Source organism: Panulirus ornatus, chromosome 5 (genome assembly GCF_036320965.1).
Source record: "Panulirus ornatus isolate Po-2019 chromosome 5, ASM3632096v1, whole genome shotgun sequence".
Lineage (NCBI taxonomy): Eukaryota > Metazoa > Arthropoda > Malacostraca > Decapoda > Palinuridae > Panulirus > Panulirus ornatus.
In genome coordinates this window covers 10,200,762-10,210,761 of record NC_092228.1, presented here as the reverse complement: position 1 = coordinate 10,210,761, position 10,000 = coordinate 10,200,762, and the positions used below count along the sequence as shown (strand labels likewise).

The following is a 10,000-nucleotide window of genomic DNA, read 5'->3' as shown; positions in this document are numbered from 1 at the left end:
GACAAATAATGGTGTACCTCAACCTCGTACCTGAGGATAAATAATGGTGTACCTCAATAAACCTTCTTCCTGTATACGATCACGTCAGTGCCATATTACCAAACACGTCCCTCCTCCTCCTCCTCCTTCCACGGCATCATCCCGCGTTTCTCCTCCTATCCAAACCCACCGACCTTGCATCCCAACCCACGCTAACATCCCTGACTTCGGCGTAGACAAATAACAACAACATTGATTAGAAATAAACGAACAGTGAAGGACACCTTGAAAGGACCGTAAATAAGGAGAAGTGACGATAAAAAGACACCGTGAAATGACCTTTAGACATCTACTGTCCTGAATCAAGGAAGGAAAATAAAAAAAAAAAATGTGGGTTACGGTGCGAGAGGCGGCGGAGTCTGTGTTGTTAACCATGGAATTCTGACATTTGTAACATCCTGAAATACAGTAAAGGCGGCGCGTACAAGGTGAACCGTCTATTATTGGTCTCTCGCACCCTAACTGATGTAGATGCTTGCGCACTTGTGTATATGCAAATTCGATCATAAATAATATTAGCCCCCCTTTTTCTTTTTTCAAAAAAAAAAAAATAAAATCTAGTTGGCATCCTTGGGAAAATTAGATCTTCCGTCAAAAATCAGACATCGACCATTACGTATTACGACGCGTTTCAAATGCAGCATAATCCATTCAGGACCTACACAATACAATGAAATATATTAAGGACATTACGACTACTACTGGTACTTCCTCTCCCCTCTACGCCGCAGAGCAAACTCCAGCCTCTCCACGTGGCCCGCCAGCCAGTAAGGAGCTTGCGCCAGGCCACCATGGCCAGAGTTGCCGGGTCACGGACCACGCTTATTGATCAAACGGTATAGCCGCGAGCCCAGTTAGACATTAATTTTCATATTTACGAAGAGATTACAATCCCTGCTTTTTGTCATCTTAGGGTTTCCATTCCTGCTATTCAACTTGCCAACACGTCCCGGGAAGTTTTCGAGAAGGGAGCTACCGGGTGTTCAATTGTTCAGAGGGGAAATAATAATAAAAAACCAGGAATTGCGAAAAGGCAGCAGAAGCGATTGTCTATAGTGTGATTCACATAATCATATACTTGTTACCCCCTTTTCTCGCCTATGTGACCAAAACAATAGTCAGATGAAAGTATCCAGTGATGGTGTTTACGTATGTTTTATCTCTCATTTTAAAGAACATCTTCATAAGCCATAAATCATCAACTTGGTCTCCCTTGTGTACTTCTCTGCCAGGTAATTATGATACATTCAACATTAATAAAGTATCTATAAACATATGCATGTGAAAAGTAACTTTTAGAAGTAGAGCCTATGGTTTAATTTCTAAGTTTTCACTGATAATTGATCAGTATATCGAATCTTAATAATATTTCTATCAGTCACAGCGTATTAATATTTGTCCACATGAGAGCGCATGGGGATTATATAAATAAAAGTGATCATATTCGTAATTAAAAGTCAAGTGCCATCCCACAAACAGAACTTAACTATCTGTCCTCCGTACGAGAGTTTTCCTCCCCGTGGCAGTGTCCTAGTATGACGTACGATTCGTCTGTCCCCCAACTGTCAAACTTCACGAAAGTGACTCGTTCGACGCGATCTTGGACACGATAGCGTGAACTTAACGCTAATGAATGACTTTGAGTTATAACATCCTGGCAGAGTGAAGGATCAGAACTTTTATCGAGGTTGTAGTGTGCGTGTGTGTGTGTGTGTGTGTGAGAGCTGGGGGGGAGGTTGGTGGGTGAGGGGAGTAGCGCAGACAGGGAGGGTGTCCCACAGTAGGAGAGTTCCGTGTTGTTGTGTCGGTGGTGGTGTTGACTACACGCACGGGGCTGCTCTCTCCTCCCCTCCGTGGTACGCGGTAAGTCACTCCACCTTTACCATGTTTTCCCCCACTCCTTTTTGCCATAGGCTCAGGACAAGCTCGAGAAAGATAAAGAAGAAAAGAAAGACACATATGAGTTGCGTCGGAACGTATCGTGTGTGAACCCTTCTCTCCCGGGATGAGAAGTGACCGTGGAATACAAAAACGTTGTATGATGCGAGATTGTGATGCCGCTGGCTCAGAGCTGTGGGACGACGACGACAACATCAACAAAAATAATATAAGAACCAGGGAGACGTGGTGTATTAACAGTGGTGCATCTACTTTATATCGTGGCCCAGAAGGTGTTGGTTCGTGGGTGCGGGAGTAAGGGGTGGGTGTGTGTGTGTGTGTCCCTTCCTCCCCTCCCTCAACCCCCATTTTACTGTGGTAAGAGAGATTCTGGCATTGCTGGCCCACAGACAGAATCACATCCAGGCCGCTCGCCCTTAAACAAACCCCCCCTTGCCATATTAACACAAAAAACGGAGGCCACGAGAACCAATAGAAACCTCCGGGTATCACCAGCTGATCTCTTCCAATCTGGAGGGCAAATTTCCCCGTGTATTTCCCTGAATGTGAGCAGCGATCGATGTGAGGCAGCCCTCGCCACCACCAGCCACCACCACCACCACCTTGCTCCTCCTGCTCCTGCTGCTATCATCTCTGCCTCCAACTATAAGTCCCTCTCCAACCTTCTCCTTCATCCTGGTGCTGCTGCTGCTGCTGCTGCTATCATCTCCGCCTCCAACTATAAGTCCCTCTCCAACCTTCTCCTTCCTCCTGGTGCTGCTCCTCTTTGGAAACCCGTCGAGTATAAGTCATGTACTTGAGTGTATATATATATATATATATATATATATATATATATATATATATATATATATATATATATATATATATCCACTCCCGAGCCTTCTCCCCCCCCCCTTCTTCCCCAGCACTCCTCCTCCCCCACACCCCCTTGCCCTGGTGGTGCCTCGCTCTTCGCTGTGGGCCAAGTCATCTCCAGTCAGGGCAATGCTTGCTGGGAACGACCAAAGAAAAAAATATATGTTGGGGAATGACTCCGACCAGAGCAATGTATGAATGTGTGTCTGTGCATGTGTGCCTGTGCGTGTGTGTATGTGTGTGTACCTGTGCGTGTGTGTATGTGTGTGTACCTGTGCGTGTGCATGTGTGCGTGTGTGTGTGTGTGTGTGTGTGTATTCATCCGGAAGTGGAGGCATATCCTAGCGAGCTTGAAGATAGCTTCCGGTCGACTGTGTCCGTTGGCTGTTGGAGGCTGATCGGAGGTTCTCAGGTGTGTCGGGGTGAGGGGGGGATAAGATGCTTCCAGAGGGGAAAAGGCGCTGAAGGGGGACTGGACAACATGGCATGTAGTTGTGTGTGTGTGTGTGGAGGAGAGGCATGTAGTGTGGTGGGGGACATGTAGCAGTGGAGGGGGAAGAGGAGGGATGGTGAAAAAAAACTACTGTGATTATCGCGCATGTAGAAAGGGGTGTTTTAGGTAAGGGAGAGAGGAGGGAGGGGATTAACCTACATAGAGAAGGGGGATGTAGTGTCTTTTCTTTTTAAGAGAGGCTTTCAAGTGAAGGTGTAATTGCTGTTCCAATGAGCCCACAGAAGTTTTACATAAGAGTACCGGAATGAAAAGTACTGGAATGAAAAAAAAAAAAGGGGGAAGGAAGCTCTGTAGTTAGTTAGGAAGGGAAAAGGGGGGGGGGGGGGAAACCAGCGCTGAGGAGTGATGCTGGGTGTGGTAGACGACCACCACCACAACAACAACACCACCACAACACACGGTAGGCAGAGGGAAGTGTGGCTCCATATCGCAGAGCACGAGAAACTTTGGAGGAAGAAGTCCATGTGGTGGTGCTTGTGAGAGGGTGGCTACAGGTGTTGTGACTGTGGTACCATTAGTATATGCGTTGATGGATGGTGTTGTAGCTGTGGGGGATGACGCCACACTCAGGGATGGATAGTGTTGTAGCTGTGGGGGATTACATCACATTCAGGGATAGATAGTGTTGTAGCTGTGGGGGATTACATGCAGGGATGGACAGTGTTGTAGCTGTGGGGGATTACGCCACATTCAGGGGTGGTTAGTGTTGTAGCTGTGGGGGATTACATGCAGGGATGGATAGTGTTGTAGCTGTGGGGGATTACACCACGTTCAGGGATGGATAGTGTTGTAGCTGTGGGGGATTACATGCAGGGATGGACAGTGTTGTAGCTGTGGGGGATTACACTACATGCAGGGATAGTTAGTGATGTAGCTGTAGGGATTACAGTGTACGTAGGGAAGGGGATTGCTGTAGGTAGATGTAAGGATTACAGCGCATGTAGGGGATGGACGGTGTCGTAGATGTTGGGGGATTACAGAGAATGTAGGCGAGGAAGGTCCTAGCTGCTGAGGAGGGGAGAGAGAGAGAGAGAGAGAGAGAGAGAGAGAGAGAGAGAGAGAGAGAGAGAGAGAGAGAGAGAGAGAGAGAGAGAGAGAGAGCCTGGAAATAGGGACGGTATGGATGAGAGAGAGAGAGAGAGAGCCTGGAAATAGGGACGGTATGGATGAGAGAGAGAGAGAGAGAGCCTGGAAATAGGGACGGTATGGATGAGAGAGAGAGAGAGAGAGAGAGAGAGAGAGAGAGAGAGAGAGAGAGAGAGAGCGAGAGAGAGAGAGAGAGAGAGAGAGAGAGAGAGAGAGAGAGAGAGAGAGAGAGAGAGAGAGAGAGAGAGAGAGAGAGAGAGCCAGCCTGGAAATAGGGACGGTATGCATGACCTGGAATTGCAGCACACACGCAGGAGCGAGAGAGATCAGTAGTAGTTGTAGGAGAGAGAGAGAGAGAGGGAGGGCGCGCGGCGGGGCAGCACAACGCGTAGGAAAACTCAAAGGAGGATCGTGTTTCATGGTGAAGGAGAGTCCTTAAAAAAACGTCTTTAAAACCTTTAAATTTTTAGTTTCATGGTGAAGAAGAGTCCTTAAAAAAAGTCTTTAAAACCTTTAAATTTTTAGTTTCATGGTGAAGAAGAGTCCTTAAAAAAACGTCTTTAAAACCTTTAAATTTTTAGTTTCATGGTGAAGAAGAGTCCTTAAAAAAAACGTCTTTAATACCTTTAAATTTTTAGTTTCATGGTGAAGGAGAGTCCTTAAAAAAACGTCTTTAATACCTTTAAATTTCTAGTTTCATGGTGAAGAAGAGTCCTTAAAAAAACGTCTTTAATACCTTTAAATTTTTAGTTTCATGGTGAAGAAGAGTCCTTAAAAAAAAGTCTTTAATACCTTTAAATTTTTAGTCTCATGGTGAAGAAGAGTCCTTAAAAAAAAATCGTCTTTAATATCTTTAAATTCTTTCAATCAATATTTTTTTCCGACCTCTCTGTCGTGTACAGTATGTCAGTGGACGACGCCGGAGGCCTGCTTCATCCAAGCAAGTGCCTGCCCAAGCGCCCCACACACACACAGCCAATGAAGTTGAAGGCCAGTGATCACTCCTTGAAGGATAAGAGATCAGCCTCTTATCTCTTATCTCTACCTCATGTCTATCTACGGGAGCGACCAGATGACCTGACTTTTGAATGGCTCATCATCCACCACCACCACGCCTTCCCCATACACCTAACATTTCCCTTTCCGGCGTGGAAGAGAAGCTATGGAATGGTGACATTCACTACGTGTTTGGAGACTTGCCCTTAAACCAGACCTCCCGAGGGGGCCGCCGGCGCGAAATCGATACGCACGTTAACAAGGTAATTACACATCTCCAGTAGTTTGCTTATCACCGGCAGGTATTTGACCAGCCTCTCCCGCTAACACCCTCATGCAAATCTGGTAGGTTTTTGCTCTCACGATTTAAACATATTTTGCTTCGTCTTTACTGAAGGAATGTCAGAATCTCAACTATATATATATATATATATATATATATATATATATATATATATATATATATATATATATTCCCTGGGGATAGGGGAGAAAGAATACTTCCCACGTATTCCCTGCGTGTCGTAGAAGGCGACTAAAAGGGAAGGGAGCGGGGGGCTGGAAATCCTCCCCTCTCGTTTTTTTTTTTTTTTAATTTTCCAAAAGAAGGAACAGAGAAGAGGGCCAGGTGAGGATATTCCCTCAAAGGCCCAGTCCTCTGTTCTTAACGCTACCTCGCTATCGCGGGAAATAGCGAATAGTATGAAAAAAAAAAATATATATATATATATATCATTTCGCGATAGGGAAGTAAAATTTATGTCCACGTAATCTCCTGTGTGTCGGAAAAGGCGATTTAAGAAGGGAAGAAGCAAGGGGGGGGATAGGAAATCGCACCCCCTTCCTGTATTATCACTTTCTGAAACCAAGAACAAAAAGGGAAGGAATCCCTCCTCCTCCTCGAAGCTTCGATCATCTATTATGGACGTTACGTCACCCGGGCAAACGAGGCAAAAAGGTGTGTATATATGTTATATATATATATATATATATATATATATATATATATATATATATATATATATATATATATATATATCCCTGGGGATAGGGGAGAAAGAATACTTCCCACGTCTTCCCTGCGTGTCGTAGAAGGCGACTAAAAGGGGAGGGAGCGGGTGGCTGGAAATCCTCCCCTCTCGTTTTTTTCCAAAAGAAGGAACAAAGAAGGGGGCCAGGTGAGGATATTCCCTCTAAGGCCCAGTCCTCTGCTCATAACGCTATCTCGCTAATGCGGGAAATGGCGAATAGTACGAAATATATATATAGCACCTGAGATGAGAAATCGTGTGTTCTCCAGAGGTGTTGAGCTGTACAATGCGATCATAACTATTGTGGACGTGAGCGAAAAATATACTTAGCAAGATGATACAACTATTCAGTGGCACTACAGTGATGCTCAAGTGAGCGTAAAGTAACACTTTTAAGAATGATGCTAAAGTAACACTTGAATGGTCGTAGAGCGTCAGTGGAGTAATACAGAGGGAGAGGGAAGGGGCGGGAGGTAACTAAGAGGAGTTAGTGACACACACACACACACACACACACACACACACACACACACACACACACACACACACACACACACACAGACACACACCTGTAATCATTAATAATGCCATTTCATTATTACGTCCAGCCCTACTTTGGCAATACGCGAGGAAGAAAGAGTGTTGAAGCAGTTGGCTGAGGTCGATCTTTGATGATGTGTCTTACAAGTGTTAATTAAACCCACGCGTGTTTTAATTAAACCCCCCTAGTGTTCTTGAGGAACCCCAACCCTTAAAACTGAAGGTCCTGTTCCCAGGCAACACATCAAAGGCGTGATGTTAATTCTTACAGCAATTGGAATGTAATAATCATTTTGCAAGGGTGACCCCTGCAAGTTTTACTGTGCAACCCATGCCCAATACGATGGTGTACTTAGCTTAGTATATTTTTTGGTCTAATACGTAATTTAATGGTATTTATACTATGTACTTGGCTTATTAGGTCTAATACGTAATTTAATGGAATATATACTGTGTATACTTAGCTTATTAGGTCTAATACGTAATTTAATGGAATATCTACTATGTATTCAGCTTATTATGTCAGGTCTAATACGTAATTTAATGGAATTTATACAATGTACTTGGCTTATTAGGTCTAATACGTAATTTAATGGAATATATACTATGTACTTGGCTTATTAGGTCTAATACGTAATTTAATGGAATTTATACTATGTACTTGGCTTATCAGGTCTAATACGTAATTTAATGGAATATATACTATGTACTTTGCTTATTATATTAGGTCTAATATGTAATTTAATGGAATTTATACTATGTACTTGGCTTATTAGGTCTAATACGTAACTTAATGGAATATATACTATGTACTTTGCTTATTATATTAGGTCTAATACGTAATTTAATGGAATTTATACTATGTACTTTGCTTATTATATCAGGTCTAATACGTAATTTAATGGAATTTATACAATGTACTTAGCTTATTATATCAGGTCTAATACGTAATTTGATGGAATTTATACAATGTACTTAGCTTTTATATTAGGTCTAATACGTAATTTGATGGAATTTATACAATGTACTTAGCTTATTATATTAGGTCTAATACGTAACTTAATGGAATATATACTACGTACTTAGCTTATTATATTAGGTCTAATACGTAACTTAATGGAATATATACTATGTACTTAGCTTATTATATCAGGTCTCTTATAGGTAAATTATATGGAATATAGATACTATAATTCCCGTCTTGGTACTGTACCTGTCATTTCTCTATTAAGGAACTGAAGTAAAATTTACGATGATCAAACCCAGTCTGGATGGGTCATTGTCTGAATTCGTTCAGCACGACAGGACGACCCCCCTGAGCACGACTGGACGACCCCTTGAGCATTAAGCACGACAGTACGACCCCTTGAGCACGACTGGACGACCCCTTGAGCATTTAGCACGACAGTACGACCCCTTGAGTATTGAGCACGACAGTAAGATCCCTTGAGCACGACTGGACGACCCCTTGAGTATTAAGCACGGCAGTACGACCCCCTGAGCATTAAGCACGACAGTACGACCCCTTGAGCATTAAGCACAATAGTACGACCCCTTGAGTATTAAGCACGACAGTACGACCCACTGAGCATTAAGCACGACAGTACGACCCACTGAGCATTAAGCACGACAGTTCGATCCCTTAAGCACGACTGGACGACCCCTTTAAGCATTAAGCACGACAGTACGACCCCTTGAGCATTAAGCACGATAGTACGACCCCTTGAGTATTAAGCACGACAGTACGACCCCTTGAGCATTAAGCACGATAGTACGACCCCTTGAGCATTAAGCACGACTGGACGACCCCTTGAGCATTAAGCACGACAGTACGACCCCTTGAGCATTAAGCACGATAGTACGACCCCTTGAGTATTAAGCACGACAGTACGACCCCCTGAGCATTAAGCACGACAGTACGACCCCTTGAGCACGACTGGACGACCCCTTCAAGCATTAAGCACAACTGGACGACCCTTAAGCACGACTGGACGACTCCTTTGAGCACGACAATACGATCCCATGAGCATAACTGTACTACCCTTGAGCACGACAGTACGATCCCTTGAGCACGACAGTACGACCCCCTTGAGCACGACCTACGTCCCTCGGGTAATGACTTGCCCCGTACCATCCCGAACTTGTAAGTAAGTCAGTAAGTAAGTAAGTAAGTAAGTAAGTAAGTAAGTAAGTAAGTAAGTAAGTATGTAAGTAAGTAAGTATATATTCCCTTGTTATAAAAACCCACTTATGTACTCCTTCACTTGTGGACGATCTAATCCCTCATCTCCCTTCAAAGTTAAGTGACTTCACTTACTTATACTTCACTTATATATAAGTACCTCTTGGGCTTCACTGGTGTGGGATACGCCTCTCCATTTTCCTGTCCAATGAAGTCACTTCAGGTACTTATATAAGTACCTCTGGGGGGCTGATTTTTAGGTACTTTTATTATGTTTTATTTTCTCCTTATGGCGTTTTACATCTATGGGGTTAAGTTCTGGAGTTAAGTTCTGGGGTTAGTTCTGGGGTTAAGTTCTGGGGTTAGTTCTGGGGTTAAGTTCTGGGGGTATGGGGGTTAAGTTCTGGGGGTATGGGGGTTAAGTTCTGGGGTTAAGTTCTGGGGTTAAGTTCTGGGGTTAGTTCTGGGGTTAGTTCTGGGGTAAGTTCTGGGGTTAACTTCTGGGGTTAAGTTCTGGGGTTAGTTCTGGGGTTAAGTTATGGGGTTAGTTCTGGGGTTAAGTTCTGGGGTTAAGTTCTGGGGTTAAGTTATGGGGTTAGTTCTGGGGTTAGTTCTGGGGTAAGTTCTGGGGTTAAGTTCTGGGGTTAAGTTCTGGGGTTAAGTTCTGGGTTAGTTCTGGGGTTAAGTTCTGGGGTTAAGTTCTGGGGTTAAGTTCTGGGGGTATGGGGTTAAGTTCTGGGGTTAAGTTCTGGGGTTAGTTCTGGGGTTACGTTCTGGGGTTAAGTTCTGGGGTTAAGTTCTGGGGTTAAGTTCTGGGGTTAAGTCTGGGGTTAAGTTCTGGGTTAAGTTCTGGGG

General features: G+C 43.9%; 1 protein-coding gene across 1 annotated transcript in view; it reads left to right on the top strand.

The window, feature by feature from the left end:
* The first annotated feature begins 1,795 nt into the window (after positions 1 to 1,795).
* Positions 1,796 to 10,000, top strand: part of LOC139748260 (uncharacterized) — a 392,710-nt gene continuing 384,505 nt past the window's right edge. The window contains exon 1 of the mRNA XM_071661213.1: positions 1,796 to 1,902. The gene's annotated coding sequence lies outside the window, so the exon portion shown is untranslated. The remainder of the gene's footprint in view (positions 1,903 to 10,000) is intronic.